The sequence below is a fragment of the Schistocerca serialis genome, chromosome 3, assembly GCF_023864345.2.
Source record: "Schistocerca serialis cubense isolate TAMUIC-IGC-003099 chromosome 3, iqSchSeri2.2, whole genome shotgun sequence".
Classification (NCBI taxonomy): Eukaryota; Metazoa; Arthropoda; class Insecta; order Orthoptera; family Acrididae; genus Schistocerca; species Schistocerca serialis.
In genome coordinates this window covers 489,662,724-489,685,212 of record NC_064640.1, presented here as the reverse complement: position 1 = coordinate 489,685,212, position 22,489 = coordinate 489,662,724, and the positions used below count along the sequence as shown (strand labels likewise).

Here is a 22,489-nt window from a genome sequence, read left to right as displayed (position 1 = left end):
GTTATTATGCGAGACTGTGACGAAGCCGTTTTCCCCTCGGAGGACTGGGCATTTCTGACATTAACACGACGGTGTCCGCCTTAGACGTTCGGCACCCCATATTGACGATCACTCAGGAATTATATACCTTTACGCCTCGGCTATTCACCTTATTGTGTCCAGCTAGTCTTTATCCGCTGTTGGGTTTGGTAATTTGAATTTCAAACTAAGACACATTCGAGAGTTCTTCCTAGCTGTGAGCTATCTGGGGGCTGTCATACTGCAGCGGCCGGTGTTCACGATCAAGATTTTGTTGGTCCGCTGGGAAGGGATTTCCTGCCCCAATCCCGTTGAAGTGTTATCACCACGAATGCGGTGGAACATTGTGTGGATGTCTCATTTCTATCAATGGCAACAGCCTGTTCCTCGTACAGGGTGGTCAACAATTAAATTTCCGCTAACGACCGTATATATCGTATCGAGATTAGTGGTGCAGATAAATGCAGTGGTGTGCGTCCAGCACCGGTTTACTGTCGTGGTCACCTGACTCAGGAAGCAAATGGCTTTCCTCGCTCAGTCTTAACTGCGTTTTCCACAGATATGATTGTGCTGCTGGCCACTGCTTTATTTTCGAGGACAAAGTCTAATACGAACATATGGTTAGTTGATCATTTTGTACATTATGTCATTGCTGATAAGGGTGGTAATGATTATTTGGCTTTTCGCCATTCATGTCTACGGCTTACTGATCATGGTTGCAACTGCACAGATTTCGAGAACTTTTTGCCAGCATGCTGATTCTTACCTTTTAAAGACAGGGCACTGGGTAGTTCCGGTAGCAACTGCTGCCCTAGTTGTGCTTTTGTTTTCTTGTCTCTGTTTTGGTCTGTACTCCTTCCTTTTGCGGTATTGGTACCGAATCTTTGAAAAAAAAAAAAAAAGCATGTGAGGGAGCAGCTCAGTGACAAGGCTGTGTGTGTGAGGGTGTGTATGTGTGGGAGTGGCGGTGGGGGAGGAGGAGGAGGGAGGGGGAGAAGGTAGGGGTGGCCAGTCCATTACTGATTTCTTTTAGTAAAAGGCATTTCCCGTTCTGCACGAGTATTCAGATTCTTATGTGGTGCTTCTCCTAAGTAATTCTATTTTCATATCTGTAAAATGTTTCATGTTTATTTGTTATTTTTTTACTTCTTGAGGCTATTTTTACTGGCCGGCTGCTGTGGCCGAGCGGTTCTAGGCGCTTCAGGCTGGAACCGCACGACCGCTACGGTCGCAGGTTCGAATCCTGCCTCGGGCATGGATGTGTGTGATGTCCTTAGGTTAGTTACGTTGAAGTAGTTCTACGTTCTAGGGGACTGATGACCTCAGATGTTAAGTCCCATAGTGTTCAGAGCCATTTGAACCATTTTTTTAAAATTTTTACTGCTTGCGGATATTTTTACTTCTTAAGTGCAATTACACGAAGTGTTGCTTCCAATTTGTACTGCAGTCTCATTTGTAACGGTCTGATGGGTTTTAATAAACAAATTAAGACTACTGTACAGCGATATCACGACATTAACGGATTTCTGCTTTGTTATTATTATAAAATGTAGACACTGAGTGACCAATACAGTTCATTGCAGCCTGAAACTATGCTTGGTGTTATCACCTAACGCAACAGTTATCAGTAAACAGTTTCACTGCCAGTAACTCTCTTAAGTGTCATCTAATATTATAACAGAATCTAAAAAGATCGTAAAATTACCAAATACGTGTCCGAAACAGTTAATGTTAATTCCTGAGAAGTCTGTGCCATCATACTAATTTGATAACTCTCCCTATTTTACATTCTGAATATGACCATATTTCCTCTGATTTTCATCAGATTTTAGGGTACGTAATGTTCTAAATTCAGCTCGTCTGTAATTACTTACCTGAACTAGATTTTACTTCAAAGAAATTAAACACATAGTATACGCGGAAAAGAACTCGTATGGTAGGTCTGTGACACCCTGTATACCAGTGTCCAGTTTTCATATTATCAATGTAAGCAACTACTCTGATGCTGAAACTTCATACTAGTGCTACCATTTAAACATCACCTTGAAGCATGTTGCACACTGTCCACTCACATTACTGTGACCACCTGTCAAAACTTGAATAACCACCTTTTGCAGCGCGGACCTCTGCAAGAGGTGCAGGAAGAGAGCCAATGAGGTTCTGGAAGGCACCGCCGGGGATGTGGAGACGTGCCTGTTCCAGTGCTGTGCCCATCTGCCCTAGGTTTCTCTGTTGAGGATCCAGGGGAGTATGGTGAACTCGTCCTGGTGTTCTTCGAACTACACACGTACACTGCTAGATGTGTGATACGCTATGTTGTCCTGCTGGTAGATGCTACCGTGCCGAGGAAAAACAAACTGCATATTAGTTTGGTCATGGTTCCCAGGTTTGAAAATGCTCCAGAATAATGAGAGCAGCCAGGGAATCCCCTCTGGCATTGTCTTCCGACTGTTATTGCAGGGTGTTCTCATGTCACGCCGCACCCGCCAACGGACATTTGTATGGTGGAGAATAAAACATGACTCTTCTGGAAAGGCAACCTATCACCACTCATTGGACGTCTAGTTGCGGCATTAGCATGTAAATCCCAGCCTTCGTCGCCAATGGACAACAGTCGCCATGAATGCGTGAACCAAGCACCTGCTGCGGAGGCCTATACGCACCAAGGTTCACTAAACGGTAGTTGAGGAGACACTTTTGGTAGCCCCTTGGTTCGTCTTAGGGGGCAGTTTCTCAACAGTTTCACGTCCATTCTCTTGTACACATCTCCGCAGCCTCCGTTTACCCCTGTCACCTATGAACTATGGTGCACCACGGTTGCTTCGAGCAGATTGTGTGTAGCGCCATTTGGCCACGCACGGTATACTTTAACAACGGCGTCACGCGTACAGTTTACAGATTTAGGCGTTCCGGATACGCTTCTGTCCTTTGGCCAGAAGACAACGATCATGCCCTCTTAGCGTCAGATAAATCGCTCGGTTTCCGCGTCACGACAACAACTGCACTGTTATCGCCGTCCACTCGACATGCTTTATATACCCTCCACTGCTAGTGTTGCCACGTGCTGTTGTGAGTGGTCACTGCACGCTGACGTCGAACATAGGGGGTTATCTCATTGATATGACTGGACCGTGTAAAACATTCATTAATATACAACAATAGAATGGATCCCCTAATTTGTGTATGATTACATAGAATCCAACCTCTAAAAACAAACTGGGAAGTTGGGCTCCGTGGCAGCTCTTCTACAGTAAGTGACCTACTGCCACTAGAAACTGTAATAATGATAGTCTCCAAATTTAGTACATGTTATGCATTCTCACTGTCTTTTTTCTTATATTTAATCTCAGCTCATTAGAGAAGCAATGTCATCGCAGACGGATAATGTTGAAGGGAAAATGGAGTAACGGTTGCGTTGTAAAAGAACTGTCTCAGCCCTGAAAAGAAATATTTCATGGAAACCATTCGAATTCTAATTATATCCTCATTGAATATGAGCCATACTCGGGTCTGATTTTAGTTTATTTTCTTTATGATATTCGTTTCTAAGTCGTTTATGAATATTATTTGCTGCATGCAGTTTACTTCATATTATACAAAATATACACTACATTTATCATAGAACAAGTAGTGACTTACAAAATTGTATTGTAGACGCTACAGATATTAGTGGTTTTGAGAACATATATAGGAGCGTATTCGTAAGCCGGCAGAAACAATAACCAAAAGTATATTTAGGAGTCATAAGGTTACCTATTTTCTACTCAGAAACACAACACCTGCCAGTATAACAATGTAAGTAAGTAAAGCACAAAGGACAACATGTTTTCTTTCTTCTGGCGCAGCACATCTCACGTTATTATCTCTGTTCTTGAGTCATAACACTATTGTTCAGGCATAATAGAAGGAAGCTACTTGAGGAGCCACTAGACTTGAGCCTGCCTCCCTCAATATTGAGCTCCCGCCGCGACCACCACCACCGCCACGTCGCGCTGTTCTCGTCGCTGTCGTCCCAACGATAATTACGGCTTTCATAACGCTCTTTGTGCACTCGTAATTACTTCCGCTACGGATTTCTTCATCTCTGTAACGCATTGTGCTGCTGGTTTCTATTCAAAACAAAATAAAAAAATGATATAATCGTGCTTCTCTGTACCTGTACTGTGTTTACTTCAGAAAACAACTTGTGGGGTAGAATCGGACTTTAAAATGTGGTCGAGGCTAAAACTGCAGAACAATGCAAATTTTCGTTGACAGTCTTTTGATGTTTACGTTATAAATACTAATTTTCCTCATAGGGCTAGTATATTTACTTTTTCCTGCAGTTACGACGAACCAGCTGGCTGCATGTGGTCTGCTTAATAACGCCTTCCCACTTTTTCCCACTTAAAAGATACGAAACTGATCTGAATTATCATTATTCAGTTGAATAGTTCTGCATGAGAGGTATCATTAATAACTCTCTCTGTCCACTGGCTTCAGGGGGCATCTTCCTTTTTCAGCTTACGGAAAGCGGTTCTTCTTCACAGGTAGCCAAGGTCGAAAACGAACGTAGAAGAGCGACGCCAAAACTATTCAGTGAAGTATAAAGTTACATTTTCATAAAAATGAACTACAGCGACGGCCACCAGTTCAATGGTCAACCGACTCCCAGAAACTTGTCTACAAATATTTTGACAGATAATAAAGAGTAATAATTAACTTCATTTACAAGTACATACCGGCTGGTTATAACTAAAGTGCAGCTACTCACGGAGGTCCATTGTGATTGTAAATATCGTATGGCAGCGAATGCGGAAACGATTTACATTGGGAAAAAAATTAGTTCCAATTTTGGCTTCCAGGTGCAAATTTGGCGTTACACAGACTCTCGTCGACGTCTTCGGTGCTTATACTGAACAAACTCTGAGTGTGGTGTTTAATAGTAAAATCAACATTATGCCTTTCTCACTTGTTTGACTTTTTATGCCCGCGTCCCGTTCCTAACCAACATATGGAAACGTTTCTATACGTGTTTCTTGAATTCACAACGCCAGATTTGCACCTGTTGGCCAAAATTGGAACTAATTTTTTCCAGCGTAAATCGGTTCCGTATTAACGCATTAGGATATTTGCCAAGTTTCTCTGCCATTCGGTAATCGCAGCCCACACTGGACATTTGTGAGTAGCTGAACTTTAATTGTAACCGTCTGGTATATAGTGGTATATTTATTAAAATATACTGATAGCGATGAGATCAACCAAACAAGTCAGTGAATGCCACATATCGCATATCACGGTTCTTCTAATACTACTTTTAGTTGATTTTCGGTACCTTTAAACAAACAACTATAGACATTTTAAAATATAACTTGTTTGGAGTTTAGGACGATACTCTACATAAAATGTTAGTATACTTGATATATATCTATATATTCGATAAGAACATCTAATACAGGTTATACATGATCCGTATTCCTGAGACAAATTGTACATTAACTCATTATGCCTATGCTGAATCCTCCTCACTGCTGGCTTTTCATGATCTGTCTTGAAGTTTGCCTTTCCACTGTTAAGTTGGGGGTACAAAATGGCTGAGAAATTGTACTGGTTTGAAGATTTTACCGTTGCTTTAAGAGTGGTGACCAGTAAAGCTCCAGTAAGATTAGCACTACGTAGTTCCTGTGTTTGTCACTGATTCTCTCGCTGGTCACCCGAAAATGGGTTACTGTCATACATATGTCCACACTTAAAGTTGGAGCATTTTGTAGCAGTGTTTTCGAAACCAAGCAAAGCTGAATTTTCGTCGATAAAATGGGGAGGTCAGAACGTTGAGATCACAGATTTGCTTCAAACATTGTACACCTTTAGCAGGCCATTAAGATAACATAACGTGCAAGTAGTAAGCTTCACCACTCTGGCAGTTCCGAGAAATTCGCAAGAGAAGTCTTATGCGTTTATTATGAAACTGATGTATCGGTGCGTGGGTGCCGGACGTTAGGGTTTCTGGTGGCCAAGTGTTTAGACTTCGTGCTTCGTAAGATAAACATGTATGAGCAACGATTTGTGAAGTATTGTCGTTCAGGACTTCCAGATATATTCCCTTAGAGTACCTGCCTCTGGTCAGCCACAACATTTTGCCCTCCTCATTGGGCCACGTTCACCCATACCTTTGGAATGCTGCGAACAGCTCAGACCTCGGGATGTTACTATGTCCTTCAAAGACCACTGTAGTAGTAATTCTAGCAAGCACATCTGCAATCTATATGCAATAAAGGCCGCAAGTCTCACAACCTGGACTGGTTAAGATTTCTGTGCCTTCTGACTACATGAACATCGCGATTGATGATTCCTTAATTAACTTATGAGGAGAACATGGCACATGCCACAACCTGATTCCCAGAAACTTCAATCGCTGGAAAAGGGGTCAAAAGTAAGCGAACACGTGTCCCGATTTATCTGTAAATACTCTACCGTTCCTGGAAGAAAAAAAGACGGTCAAAGTTTCCGAGGTATTTTCCAGGTACTTTATGTGCCTTTTGGCGCTTACTCGTCTACGAATTGTATGTCCGCTGAATGTATTTAAAAAGTGAGAAAATTACTTGAAATTGTTTTCGGTGAAATTCTTGTAGTTGTCTTGATTCATAATTAACTGCAAAGACCCGTTTTCAGAAACGTGATCAGTTATGCATGGTTTGCCGCGAAATTATTGTCAAAGCGATGTTTCTTTCCCGCGTCAAATTCATGCGAAGAACTGTCACTGCGATAGACCTGCCTTCGCGCGATGCTCGTGGTGTTTCGAGTATCTGTGTTTCGAATTTTTTACGATCACTATCATTCAAGAGAATGCACCAAATCCTGAAGGATAAATGTATGAATAAAGTGTAAGAATTGGTATGAAAACGGAATATCAGAATACGAGAATTTAAAAAAAATTTAACCCCTCAACATACCATACACACATACAATATGTGATAAATACATGACACTTATTGTAACATTCAGCTGTAATTCTACAATAATATATTGCCCTTGTATCCCCTAATTTGGTAAGAAACATTCGTGTAGTAATTTCATGTTGATACAAGTAGAGAAATTAAAAAAATAGAAATAAAATAAACAATAACTGGATTTCGAACACGGGGCACAGAATTAAGAAGCATCGACGCCAACCTCTGACCCACCTTTCGTCTGAGACTATGACGCGGTAAAAGGCACATAAGGTACCTCAAACATACCTCAAAAAGATATATGAAGGCAGTAACTGTTCTCTAAAGAACAGATACCATTGATGACCGTGCAGCTTCTCTAGAATAAATGATAATTAATTGAAACCCTCAGCGGCCGAATGTGGGTCTCACGGGAAGCGTGCAAGGGACAAGTCCCTGCAGTCGCGCTATTCATCTGTGTCCTCGGTGGCTAGCCGGCACGGTAGCTCAGAGTGTTCGGTCAGAGGGTTAGCTGCCCTTTGTAATAACAAAACAAAAAAAAAAAAAAACCTGAGTTAATCGATCAACAGCGAACTTAGAAACGGATGTCTTACGACGTCCGCCCCGAGCAGATGCAACGAACAAAAGTGAACAAAATGAGATTAAGAAAAATGGATAGAGCTTATTCTGACTCTTCATACAATGAGTGAAGATCCTTGGAAATCGAGTGATGGCACTTGCCTTGTTCTCCTCGTTGGCATAAATTGGAAATTTGTGGTAAGGACTATGGGACCAAACTGCTGAGGTCATCGGTCCCTAGGCTTACACGCTACTTAATCTAACTTAAACTAACTTACGCTAAAGGAAACACACGCACCCTTGCCCGAGGGAGGACACGAACCTCCGAAAGGGGGGGGGGGGGTACCGCGCGAACCTCGTTAGTATACTTTTTGCATATTATATGCAGTTAGTATACTCGTCGTCAGTGTCACTAGAGGAAACTGAGTTTCTGTGTAGCAGTAATTTTATTTTAATTTAGAAAAGAGTTCTATGTATGCCTGACAAGTGTTAGAAAGGATAAAAGCACAATGAATTCTGTACACTCCTGCCGATTTCGAAGAATGTGATTTCATCTGAATCGATTTGCATGATGCAAAAACAGTTTAAATATGTATCTTGGAAGATGAATATGGAAACAGGTGGTGTGCACTACTTTTCTTGTGAGCTTTTACGAAAATTAAGGTAGTGAGATTAAAAGTATCCGGACACCCCGAAAAACATACGTTTTTCACATTAGGTGCGTTGTACTGCCACCTACTCCCAGGTACTCCATATCAGCGACCTCAGTAGTCATTAGACATCGTGAGAGAGCAGAAGGGGGCGCTCCGCGGAACTCACGGACTTCGAACGTAGTCAGGTGATTGGGTGTCACTTGTGCCATACGTCTGTACGCGAGATTTCCTCACTCTTAAACATCCCCAGGTCCACTTTTTCTGATGTGATAGTGAAGTGGAAACGTGAAGGGACACGTACAGCAAAAAAGCATACAGGCCGACCTCGTCTGTTGACTTACAGAGACCGCCGACGGTTGAAGAGGGTCGTAAAGTATAAGAGGCAAAAATCTATACAGACCATCACAAAGGAATTCCAAACTTATGAGGACCCACTGCAAGTCCTGTGACAGTTTGGCGGGAGGTGAGAAAACTTGGATGTCATGGTCGAGTGGCTGCTAATAAGTCACACATCACGCCGGTAAATGCCAAACGACGCCTAGCTTTGTGTAAGGAGCGCAAACATTGGACCACTGAACAGTGGAAAGACGTTGTGTGGAGTGACGAATCATGGTACACAATGTGGCGAGCCGATGGCTGGGTGTGGGTATGTGCGAATGCCCGGTGGTCGTCATCCGCCAGCGAGCGTAGTGCCAACAATAAAATTCGGAGGCGGTGGTGTTATGGCGTGGTCGTGTGTTTCATGGAGGGGGCTTGCACCGGTTGTTGTTTTGCGTGGCATTATCATAGCACAGGCGTACACTGATGGTGTAGCCTCCTTTTTGCTTCCAAATGTTGAAGAGCGATTCGGAGATGGCGATTGCATCTTTCAACACGATCGAGCACCTGTTCATAATTCACGTCCTGTGGCGGCGGGGTTACACAACAATAACATCCCTGTCATGGACTGGCCTGCACAGAGTCGTGACCTGAATCCTATAGAACATCTTTGGGATGTTTTGGAACGCCGACTGCGCCGGCCAGGGCGGCCGAGCGCTTCTAGGCGCTACAGTCTGTAACCGCGCGACCGCTACGGTCTCAGGTTCGAATCCTGCCTTGGGCATGGATTGTGTGATGTCCTTATGTTCGTTAGGTTTAAGTAGTTCTAAGTTCTAGGGGACTGATGAACTTAGAAGTTAAGTCCCATAGTGCTCAGAGCCATTTTGAACGCTGACTTCGTGCCAGGCCTCACCGACTGACAATGAAGCCACTCCTGAGTGCAGCACTACGTGAAGAATGGGCTGCCATTCCCCAAGAAACTTTCCAGATCGTGATTGATCGTATGCCTGCGAGAGTGGAAGCTGTTATCAAGGATATGGGTGGACCAGTACCATATCCAATTCCAGCATTACTGATGAAGGGCGTCACGAACTTGTAAGTCATTTTCAGCCCGGTGTCCGGATACTTTTGGTCACATTGTGCATGTGGTCCGACGTTCTCATAGTGCCTGAGTTGTGTGTGGAGCTTCTCTTTTCTTTTTCCTTTCTGCACTGCACACCTAGTAGTTATTCTATTTTATACTTGGTAGCGGTGAATTATGGGATAGCGCTGACGAGGTGAGGCGTAAATTAATGTCGCAACAGTATCTGATAGCTTGGGTTTTTGTCTTTCAATCATATAGCAATGACTGAAAGCAGCAATATGCTGGAGCCATTATCAGGACGCCAGACAAGTCATTGACCCTTACTTCGTCAATTAAACCGCTTCACTTTTGTCGATATAGAGTGCACATAGCAGCAGAAGAACAACCTAGGATAGCAGTCAGAATCAGTACAATGGAGAATATGTAGGGTACTAACAAGTCAGAGGTATACTGAGAAACACAGGATGTTGCTGGAAAAGATCTATGTTTACGGAATTCAGTGATATCGAGGTTATCATACATCGTGGTAAACTCGACTAGCCCCTATGAGAATTGTGAGTTGAGACACTGAGGTTAATTATGAAGTATGGAGGATTTATAGTGAACATTATGTATTAGGCAGTTATGATGCATGATTATGGAGTATTATTGCGTGGTGTAAAGGGATAAATTTCAGTGGTTGAATACGTCAGTGGAGTCGTAGAGCTCATGGAACATGGTACGCTGGGCAGGCCTCTCTGCAAGAAAGATACATTTCAAGGTTTAAGTGACAGTTCGATACTTATGGACATTATAATACGACGGTAGTGAGTCTCCAACTGATTACTAACTTTCTGTGAATTGTTTAGCTTATTGTCTTCTTATGAACATAAGTTTGTATATGTTCGGATACGTTTGGTGCATTTAGGAGTGCCGAGATTCAAATCATAGAAGATGCTGCAATTGACTTGTACAAGAGTGTAGAGGAGGCTTCTGCTGTAGTTAAAATATGAGTTCAGGTAGTAGGTTGAATGAACTTCTACGTCGGGTGTCTAATTTCGGGGTATGTATAATGTTGTGGTGTGTAGAGTGGAGACTTAGTGTGTTCAGTTTAGTCTGGTAAGGAACCATTGATGCTACGTATTGTAGCACGTTGTTCCTTTTGCGAAGTGTGATAGGTAATTTAAAGAAGATAAATCATACTTATTAAGGTTAAGTGGGACAGCACTTGAGAAAGAGCGGATACATAGTTTTGTAATGTCACACGATGCCCCGCAGGATCCCAATACCCTTTCCCTGTGAGACATTTGAATTCTGCTGCAGAATTGACAAATTAATGTCACGTACTGTAAGTGCTTCGTGGACTGGCTTTGCCTGCAGACTTGTTGGGACAGCATTGAAAATTTTGCAGGAAACTTTGTGTGGACTGAGAAGCGTGGTTCAAAGCGTGGTTCAGATGGTTCTAAGCACTATGGGACTTAACATCTGAGGTAATCAGTCCCCTAGACTTAGAACTACTTAAACCTAACTAACCTAAGGACATCACATACATCCATGCCCGAGGCAGGATTCGAACTTACGACAGTAGCAGCAGCGCGGTTCCGGACTGAAGCGCCTAGAACCGCTCGGCCACAGCGGCCGGCTGTGAAGCGTGAATGGTGTGGACCAGAGTAACAGTGGAGTCAGGTGTGGTAACATATCAGGTATACTTGTGTATGCACCAAAGAACTTGAGCATAGTTCACATAATTGGTCAGTGACTAGAACTACACAAAGTATATGGAGACTTGTCATTTGTAATTGTGCCTGAGCACAAGATTGGGACTGTGGAAATAGTTTAAATATAAGTACGGAATTAAGAGAACAAACATATAGTACGCAACTTAGGACTTCCACTCCAGACTAGTGTCATGTAAAATATCTGGTGGAGAAACAGCTCTTCGCTGCAGCATGACTACAGCCATTCAAAAATTACACTGAAGCGCGAAAGAAACTGGTATGGGCATGCATATTCAAGTACAGAGCTATGCAAACAGGCAGAATACGGCGCTGCGGTCGACAACGTCTATGTAACACAAAAAGTGTCTGGCGCAGTTGTTAGAACGGATCCTTCTGCTACAATGGCAGGTTATCAAGATTTAAGTGAGTTTGAACGTTGTGTTACAGTCGGCACACGAGTGATGGGACACAGCATCTCCGAGATAGCGACGAAGTGGGGATTTTCTCGTACGACCATTTCACGAGGAAACCGTGGATATCAAATGTACGTACGTAAGCATCCTGTCTGATCACCTGCATCCATTCATATCCATTGTGCATTCTGACGGACTCGGGCAGTTACAGCAGGACAATGCGACACCCCACACGACCAGAAGTGCTACAGATTGGTTCCAGGAACACCCTTCTGAGTTTAAACACACGAGTGATGGGACACAGCATCTCCGAGATAGCGACGAAGTGGGGATTTTCTCGTACGATCATTTCACGAGGAAACCGTGGATATCACGAATACGGTAAAACTTCAAATCTCCGACATGGCTGCGACCGAAAAAATATCCTGCAAGAACGGGACCAACGACGAGTGAAGAGAATCTTTCAACGTGACGGAAGCGCAACCCTTTCGCAATTGCTGCAGATCTCAATGTTCGGCCATCAGCAAGTGTCAGCGTGCGAACCATTCAACGAAACATCATTGATGTGGACTTTCGGAGCTGAAGGACCACTCGTATAGCCTTGATGACTGCACGACACAAAGCTTTATGCCTCGCCTGCGCCCGTGAACACCGACATTGGACTGTTGATGACTGTAAACATGTTGCCTGACGCGGACGAGTCATGGACGTGTACGGGTATGGAGACAACCTCGTGAGTCCGTAGACCATGCATATCAACAGGGGACTGTTAAAGATGGTGGAGACTCTGTAGTGGTGTGGAGCGTGTGGGCAGTTGGATTGATATGGGACCCCTTATACGTCTAGATAGGACTCTGACAGGTGACACGTACGTAAGCATCCCGTCTGATCACCTGCATCCATTCATATCCATTGTGCATTCTGACGGACTTGGGCAGTTGCAGCAGGACAATGCGACACCCCACACGACCAGAAGTGCTACAGAGTGGTTCCAGGAACACCCTTCTGAGTTTAAACACATCCACTGGCCACCAGACTCCCCTGACATGAGCATTATTGAGCATATCTTGGACACCTTACAACGTGTTGTTTAGAAGAGATCTTCATCCCATCGTACAATTACGGACTTATGGACAGCTCTGCCGGATTCACGGTGTCAGTTCTCTCCTACACCACTTCAAACATTAGTCGAGTCCATGCCACGTCGTGTTGCGGCACTTCTGCGTGCTCGCGGGGTTGCTACACGATATTAGGCAAATGTACAAGTTTCTTCGGTTAAATTTCCTCTAAGTATTGGCTCACCCAGTAAAAAAATCTGTTGTTGTCTGTTACGTCCGTCAAGGAAAAGCCTGATTACCGCTCCAACTCGCGAATCATATCCGTGGCCGTTTCCGTCCTCTGTCGCGGCGTATAGCCGTCTTCCACTATGCAGGCACCACTGGGCAGCAGCCCTGAATTATCTCCCTAAGTTTGAGTCCGAAGTGTACACTGTGTAATAGGAACACTCGCGTCTGTTGGACCACGTGTTCCAAAAGACAATGGAATTCGCGGCACAATCACACAGCTAAGTACAGCTATTGACATGGTAGACACGTACCGTTTATTTTACATTTTAGGCGAGTCTTTTGCCCTTTTGGGCGTTCTGTATTAATGTTGGGCCACGCCTGTTTAGGCAGTTTGTAGTTTTAGGGTGTTCCGAAGAAGGCGTGGTTATCCGAGCCGAAACCTAGGCAACATACGGTTTCTATTTACAATCGAGGCGGATTCTTTATAATCATTAAATTATTCGCGATTGCTGACGCGCTGCAATGTTAAAAGTACTCAGCTATGAAAATACTTGCAAGATTTATTACGAAAAACGGGCGGCGCATAAAATACATAATTGAAGGATAAATAGTTCAAAAAATGGATCAAATGGCTCTAAGCACTATGGGACTTAACATCTAAGGTCATCAGTCCCCTAGACTTAAACGTAACTAACCTAAGGACATCCATGACCGAGGCAGGATTCGAACCTGCGACCGTAGCAGCAGCGCGGTTCCTGACTAAAGCGCCTAGAACCGCTCGGCCACAGAGGCCGGCGATAAATACTTCAGCACCAATTATCTATTGCGTACGCCCCAGGTTTTTCGCTATAGTTCTTACAAATATTGAATAGCTGTTAAACATTCATAAGCACAAATTTTCAGGACTATCTGTATGAGGTTAGGAATCCGTTCGTGGCTAGCAGAAATTTGTATACTTTTTAGTCCGATTTAAAAAAATATTTTTATTTAAGTAAAGTTTTTAACCGTTTTTGGCGAAACGTATGTAACTTTTACCAAGATCCTCTCACTTGCACATGGGCGCTCTGATGTCTTTAATAGTACCCGCGACAGTTGGAAAAGCAAAGCATTCTTGTTTCCAACATAAAAAAGTAAACAACACTTAGATTATAAAATGACTTATGAGTGCTTGTTTGATTTACAAGTGTTAAAAATAGAAAGTGACGGCATGAAATAGTGATGTTTCTATAATAACCAAACATTGTGCACATACAAAAATGAAGAAAATATAATTTAATTAAGAAAAAACTTACGTGAACAAGTATACAGGGTGATTTGTTCCACGGTGTACAAACTCCAGGGATTGATCGATGAGAGGATACGGAACAAAAAAACGTTTAATGAATTTAAGTCCGAAAATGCATGGATTCCATGCTAGAGACCATTTCTTCAGTCATACATTGTTACAGAGACTGCGGTCTAATACGCGCAATACCATGCGGCCACAGTTACAGTCTGTGTTGAAAATGGTTTCCATGTGCCTCAACGCATGTGTGTACGCACCGTGCTATGTTCTGTCTCTCTAGTTCACATAAACAAGGCTACATTCAAGCTGTGTCAAAGACAGCATGAATACGCTGCTCCAGTGTCTCTACATACACGATACTTTTTAGATGTCGCACCGATTGAGATCCGGTGAACGAGCAGGTCATGTAACTGGACCTCCTCGTGCGATCCATAGACCAAGGAAGAAACGACTGACATGCATCCGAACATTAGCGGTGAAGTGGGCTGGAGCACCATCATGTAGCAACCACACAGCCCTTCGAATCTTCAATGGCATTTCTTCGAGCAGGGTAGGTGAAGTGAGCAGCAAGAAACGCCGATAGTTCTGACCCGTTAGGCGACGTGTTAGGAAGAATGGTCCCAAAATAGTGTCGCCAGTTATAGCCGCCCACACATCCCGGCTGCACCGATGCTAATAATTCACTGTCACCATACTATGGGGGTTCTGCATACTATCCCACAGCTGACTGTTAAGACAGTTGAAGGTACCACTCTCCGTAAATGTGGCCTCATCTGCGAAGAGGATGGATGACACGAATCCCTGAATTGTGGTTTCCTGGTAAAGAAACCAATCACAAAACTGCTCCCGATGTGGAACGTTTGTCGCTAGCAAGCCTTGCACACGCTGTAAGTGATAATGATGGTAACAATTATCGTATAGAATGTTCCACACGGTCGACTGACTTACCCTGCACTGGCTGGCCAACTGCCTGCTACTCACAGCGGTCGCCTTCCATAGTTTTAATCACATTTTCCTCCAAGTCTGGTGTCCGAACATTTCGGGTACGTCCTTCGTGATTTCCTACTTCTTGAAACGACCCTGTCTCAGACAAATGGCGAAACACTGTTGCTAACATTGAATGCTGTGGCTGTTGTCGGCGGGGATAGGTCTCCGATACAACCGTGCTGCCCGCCGCGCGTTGCTATTTGCCTTTCCGTAAGTAAAGACAATGTCGGCAAGCTCTCGATTCGAATACGGAACCATTGTCTCAACGCTGTATCAGACCCACTACGAGGTGAGTCAGCAAGAGAAGTGAATCGGACACAGCATTACCAATCCAATTACTGTGGCTGGAGAGGGCGCTGGGGCATGATGTATGGGGAACAGTACTACCCTCTAGGACGAAACCACGCATACTGTAACTGGCTACATGGTGCAGCGCGTGTTACACCGAAGTCTCTGTAACAAAGTATGACTGAGTAAATGGTCTGCCGGCCTGGGTGGCCGTGCGGTACTAGGCGCTTCAGTCCGGAACCGCGGGACTGCTACGGTCGCAGGTTCGAATCCTGCCTCGTGCATGGATGTGTGTGAAGTCCTTAGGTTTGTTAGGTTTAAGTAGTTCTAAGTTCTAGGGGACTGATGACCTCAGATGTTAAGTCCCATAGTGCTCAGAGCCACTTGAACCAAGTAAATGGTCTCTAGCACGGAAACAATGCATTTTCGGGCATAAGTTCATTGGACCTTTTTTGTTCCGTATCCTCTCATCGATCAATTCCTGGAGTCTGTACAAGGTGGAAAAACTCACGCAGTGCATCTTGCATTACCAGTTTTTGTTTTAAAATTATATTCATACTTATGTACTTCCTTCACATTAACCTTTTGTCTCTTTTTTTTTTTTTTGTCTTACAGTACTATACAAAATGGTGTTTCACTTGTTTGTGATTTTTGAATTAAGGATATTTTAAATTAAACAGTTCTGAACAGACACCTCCTTATTACTTATTAATACTATATTGAGTCTGCTGCGGGCAATTCATTTGGGCGCAGACGTTATCTTTGTTGCTCAAACTGTTAACTAACGATCTATGGACTACTGAAGACTTGAGTAATGGGCTTTATTCACAGGTTGTTTCAGACATACTGAATGGTACTTTTGCTCGGATAAGGTGAGTCTGGTCTTTATCTGGAGGAATTTGTTTAAGGCAAGCCGAGGAATGCAAATATAATGTTGAACTTTACATTGACTGGAAGCTGTTAAAACTACTGGGAACAATCTCAGTTACAGAATATGAAAAAAATGATACCGTTGAAAATAGCTCTCAAACGGTACAACTTTGTCTAAAAATATTTTCGTACTTTTACCGTTTTTCCGATATCGTGGGAGACCTATACCTGGTATGGCACCGCACCATGCTACTCAATCGAAACGAGTTGGAACTTTTGACATAACATATTATAACTTCGATTTTCTCATTATTGGTGCCACTGATCATGTTTAACAAGAGGAGTTTTGAAAGTACTGTTCGTTGGGTAAAGTTTCAGTGGTAGTCTTCAATTTTTTTTATTTCGTTCAGTAATGGCATATTCTAACGAAGAGACATTATGTAGTTTTATGGTAATTGGTGAACGCTGCCAAAATTACCTACAGAGGATTTTATATGAAATGACTTCAACTTCGTTTACGCACGTTTCTCGGAAACTGGAGGCGCGGATTCTCTACTATGACTAGTTAGTACCGACCAAAAGTCATAACAAAATAGTAAGAAGATGTGTTAGATACGACGAAGTGTAGGTATTCTTCATAAAGTAGCTCTTGATCCACATATTTCTGCGTGAAGAAAACTACGGGGTTCTGGGGCGATCAGAAGTACCGAGTACCGTCTGGAGAATTCCACATGATAGTTGTTTACATCCCCATCACATCCTTATTAATTACACACTAAGTGACGGTTTCCTGAACAAGAATAGCTGTCTCCACAAGAAATCAAAATCTCAACGTTCTGACTGTCATACCGTGGACAGTTGAAGCCATTTCCGAATAAAATTATGAAGTAAGTATCCTCAATGATCAGTACTGCCCGGATGAAAACCCCCACTGGTTTAATCAACATGTGAATCAGAAAATATTTAGGAATAATTTCAGGTGCGCACATATTCATTATGATGTTGTCAGACCTAATGTCCTTGAAGAACAATTAAATTTGTTGGTGGTTAGGCGCTCCTTAAACCAGAAAACTTTCCTGTTCGATGGATTAGTGGAGGAGTGTCAGTGACTTGGCCTACATGACAGTCAGATTTAACTTCTCTTCGTTATTCGTTAAGGAGAGACATGAACTACATTGTCTATTGACAGTATCCTACAACATAAAATGATATGAAAGATAAAATTCGCGAATCATGCTGATTTCTACACCTCTGGGGTGCAGAAATGCTTCGAGTATTCACAGTGGACAAAGGCAGCGAACACTGTCCTTAGAACAATGCATAAACCGTTATCAACACTTATTACTGTAAACCGAAACAGAAATATGTAATACTAATAATTTTATATGTTTTTTTTATTTTAAATTAAGTTTATATAAAGTCAAAATAGACCAATCCACTTCCAGAAAAATGTCAGGCGAACCATTCTACAATGGTGTGCAAAACAAAGCACGTTGAATAGCATGAATTGCTGTCGACGAATAGCGATAACTTGAATGTAATTGTTGTCTTTGAATAAAAGTGTATTTTCTGTTCGTTTCATTGCGTATTTCTTTGTACCCTTCTGGACCGTACAATAGCAGTTGCTTCCAAATGTGTTCCAAGTTTCATTGAGCTATATTACTTGTTAGTGACACATCGTGCGAAAGTTATTTCGGCCTTAAGTTTTCCTCACGAATGTATTTTCCATTGTAGGTTTGTTTTAAAAGCATTTTACACGTAAAATATCGGACGCACCCTCTTCCGTCAAAGGTGCCCAATGGTAATCTAAAGCACTTGTACAAGTGGGTACGGGTGATGAAATACCGCTACACAATCGTGCCAGACCAAAATATCCACACGCACTTTTCTTTTATCCCCATTACGTGAAAAGCGATTACAGTTTGTGGTTCATGTCTGGGATTTGTTTCACATATGTGAACAGATTTGCTATGGGCAGAGCAGAATGGTTTGAGGACACCGCACTCTGTAACGGCAAGAGGAATAGCGGCAGAAGAAGCAGTAAAGCTGGGTAAACACCAGCTGCAAGCGAGAGATATACCAAGCGCCATGTCGCAGCGGAGCACGTGATGAGAGACCCGACTATGTAGCAGTAAAGTTCGTGGCGCCAGTCTGACGGGGCATATCTAGAAATGACATCTCACAGACGCGAAGATTATGCAATGTGCAGCAGCAGCTGCTGCTGCAGAATAGCAGCGCATATTTGAGACTGTAGCTGTAGAGGAAGACAGAGGCTGAAATACATCCAGCAGATGATTGAGAACGTAGGTCGCAAGTGCTATTCTGAGACGAAAAGATTGGCACAGGAGAAGAATTCGCGGCGGGTAGCATCAGACCAGTCAGAAGGCTGACGATTAAAACAGAAACTGATTTCAGCGTTAGCCAGAGCTATGGATTGGAAAAGCAATCAACTATTGCTATATCGGTTACTCGTGAGAGTGAACCAGATGGCACTGCTTCGGAAAAAAAAAAAAAAAAAAAAAAAAACAAAAAAAAAAAAAACGATACAGGAATACTGTTTCAAATGGTTCAAATGGCTCTGAGCACTATGGGACTTAACATCTGAGGTCATGAGTCCCTTAGAACTTAGAACTACTTAAACCTAAATAACCTAAGGGCATCACACACATCCATGCCCGTGGCAGGATTCGAACCTGCGACCGTAGCGGTCACGCGGTTCCAGAGTGAAGCGCCTTTAAACGCGTGGCCACACTGGCCGGCGGAATACTGTTTGAAAAGTACTTAGGTTATTCTAATGGATCTCTACTTAGGGTATTTTAATGAGCCAAACAACACTCACTTTAAATGCCGAAATCTGGGATCCAAACGTTAATTTTCCTAATGAATCTGATAGCAATAATGGTTGTTTTAAAAGTGATACACAGGGTGTTACAAAAAGGTACGGCCAAACTTTCAGGAAACTTTCCTCACACACAAATAAAGAAAAGGTGTTATGTGGACTTGTGTCCGGAAACGCTTACTTTCCATGTTAGAGCTCATTTTAGTTTCTACCATCTACGCTCAATGGAGCACGTTATCATGATTTCATACGGGATACTCTACCTGTGCTGCTAGAACATGTGCCTTTACAAGTTCGACACAACATGTGGTTCATGCACGATGGAGCTCCTGCACATTTCAGTCGAAGTGTTCGTACGCTTCTCAACAACCGTTTCGGTGACCGATGGATTGGTAGAGGCGGACGAATTCCATGGCCTCCAAGCTCTCCTGACCTCAACCCTCTTTACTTTCATTTATGGGGGCATTTGAAAGCTCTTGTCTACGCAACCCCGGTACCAAATGTAGAGACTCTTCGTGCTCGTTTTGTGGACGGCTGTGATACAATACGCCATTCGTCAGGGCTGCATCAGCGCATCATGGATTCCATGCGACGGAGGGTGGATGCATGTATCCTTGCTAACGGAGGACATTTTGAACATTTCCTGTAACAAAGTGTTTGAAGTCACACTGGTACGTTCTGTTGCTGTGTGTTTCCATTCCATGATTAATGTGATTGGAAGAAAAGTAATAAAATGAGCTCTAACATGGAAAGTAAGCGTTTCCGGACACATGTCCACATACATATTTTCTTTCTTTGTGTGTGAGGAATGTTTGCTGAAAGTTTGGCCGTACCTTTTTGTAACACCCTGTATAGCTGAACTTGGTACGCCGGCCGGTGTGGCCGTGCGGTTCTAGGCGCTTCAGTCTGGACCCGCTTGACCGCTACGTTTGCAGGTTCGAATCCTGCCTCAGGCATGCATGTGTGTGATGTCCCTAGGTTAGTTAGGTTTAATTAGTTCTAAGTCCTAGGCGACTGATGACCTCAGAAGTTAAGTCGCATAGTGCTCAGAGCCTTTGAACTTGGTACGAAAATAATTGGTTAATTTACATATTTATAACTGTGTGTAAGGTAAGTTAGGGATAAGAACGACTCTGTGGAAAGGATTAATTCCTTTTGCTCAGTATTATGTCACACATTGACGACCAGTTCTTGAACTGTTAAGACGGAGCCAAAAAGGAAATTAAGTTGGAGGATAAGAAACGAAAAGCATATGAAAGGAAACAAAACAGGCTTTAAATGAGTTAAATGAGATGGGAGAGCAAAATCGGAATTTCTCAAATGACGCTGAAATTGACCTGCATAAATGTAATTGTAAACCTGAATAGTACTTTAAGAAACAATTAAAGAATGAAGGACACAGAAAATGAGACAAAATAAGTGGTGTCATTTCTAAGTCCACGAATTCAGAAGGAAGCGCCGTGGGAGGTAATGTATTAAGAGTAATGATGACAGAACCATCAACAAGGACTTTTATCTACGACGAGTAAATGCTGTGCAGTGAAATTACTTGCGGCGTGTTTCCCACAAGGAGTGGGGTGTACAAGAATAATTTAAATAGAAGAAAGGTTTTCGAAGGGACGAGCTTACATTAGATCAACGAACACTCAACAGATTTTGGATATACAAGGAGTCTGAACAGTGTTTTCTTAACAAATATTGTAGTATGGGAGACAAAGTTAGGTTACGAATCGATTCTGAATGTACACCATACGGGACAGAGACGGGCGCAGTAAGATTGTTCTGTCAGCAAGAATTCAGTATCATTTTGCTCTGAAGTATGCTTCTTTGTCCTTTTACTGAGATTCCAACCTTAAAAAGAAGGCCCCATGATTAGCAGCAAATAGAATCAATACATACTTCTACAGAATTACAAGAATCAGTTTTAGATTTCGTAGAGAAAGTGGACTGTAAAATTTGACATACGCGAAAGTGAAAATCTTGGTTAAAATTCTAGGGGAGAAGGAAACAAGAGGGAGAACAACACAGGTAGGGGAAAATTAATTGACTGAAGTGAAACAGACACAGATATATTGAAATAGGTAAACAAGGGGGCAGATGTATGTAAAAATCTGACAGTAAAAATAATCAAGATAAGGTATTGTAAGAAATATGTAAATAAGAAATTATAGCAGTGAGGGCAATAGAGATAAAACGAGCATCAGTCTGAATGCTATTACGGATAACAATGATCTGTAGAGAAAATATTTTAAGGAAAATGAAAAACAGTTTTACAGAGGAGATATTATTGAAGAAACTGAAATAAAGAATGTACCTTCAATGGTCTTTTTGTGGTAGGAAAGATGATGATATAGCGAACTTTGTTGGTGTGGCAAGCCTCGGAGGTCGATAGTGGAACTTCGGATAACTGTGCGCTGTGAGGATGTAAATAGTTGTGAAGAAAGTAGCTTTTATGATAATAATGATGTACTGGGTGCAGTTGTCTCTGCATCGAAAGTTTTGTTAATTGTTGTATGTATTAAAAGGAGCCTCTGGATAATGTTGTTTTTATTAGGTACGCACTGAACAGTTTAGATTGATGATCCAAAATATTCCGACTACTGCCTACCGCTGGACTGAATGTCGCTTGGTGACGTTGCGGTCATGTGACGAGTTAAGAGAAGTATTCTATATAAATGGAGCAGAGTCGAACGGGGAATCATGGTAGAGACATTACGAAGTGTTTAGGAACACACTGCTCGGCGCACATTGATAAGCATGGGGCTTCTCAGCAAACAACCTCGACTTTTTTTTAACATTATTGAGGACCACCAGCATCCTTTCATGTTTGACGTCGCCTCCAGTAGGATTAATACCTGTGTCGCAAGGCCAGAACAATGCTACATTTTTTCGAGGAAGGAGGACGACTGGGCTGCTAGATCCTCTATCTCTAAACCCAATGGAACACAACTGGGGCGCCATAGGGCGCCTGTTCCGCCCCCGCAAATCAACAGCTTGTATTTTACGTTAACTGCGTGACATTTAATGTCACATACCTCCGAAAACCTACCAAGGACTTGTCGTATCCGTGGCACGCAGAATCGCTATTGTATCCCGTTAAAAAGGTAGACTAACACTCTCTTATATCGATGGTTGGTTAGTTAGTTAGTTATGTGCTTCATGGATCACTTTGCACGATAAATGGTAATGATATGGAACGAATTATTTTACATTCACATCGCAAATTGATTTGTACATACTGTTACATTCGGAACATTTCTCAGA

At 42.7% G+C, this 22,489-nt stretch overlaps 1 protein-coding gene across 2 annotated transcripts in view; it reads right to left on the bottom strand.

Annotated features, from left to right (window-relative positions):
* The window catches only part of LOC126470374 (GTP-binding protein Di-Ras2), an 879,000-nt gene that overhangs the window by 520,515 nt on the left and 335,996 nt on the right, over positions 1-22,489 (bottom strand). Inside the window, exon 1 of one of the 2 annotated variants that reach the window (XM_050098198.1) lies at positions 785-888. The exons of the other annotated variant lie outside the window; for it this stretch is intronic. The gene's annotated coding sequence lies outside the window, so the exon portion shown is untranslated. Of the gene's footprint in view, positions 1-784; positions 889-22,489 lie in introns of those variants that run through there. 2 annotated transcript variants of the gene reach the window in all.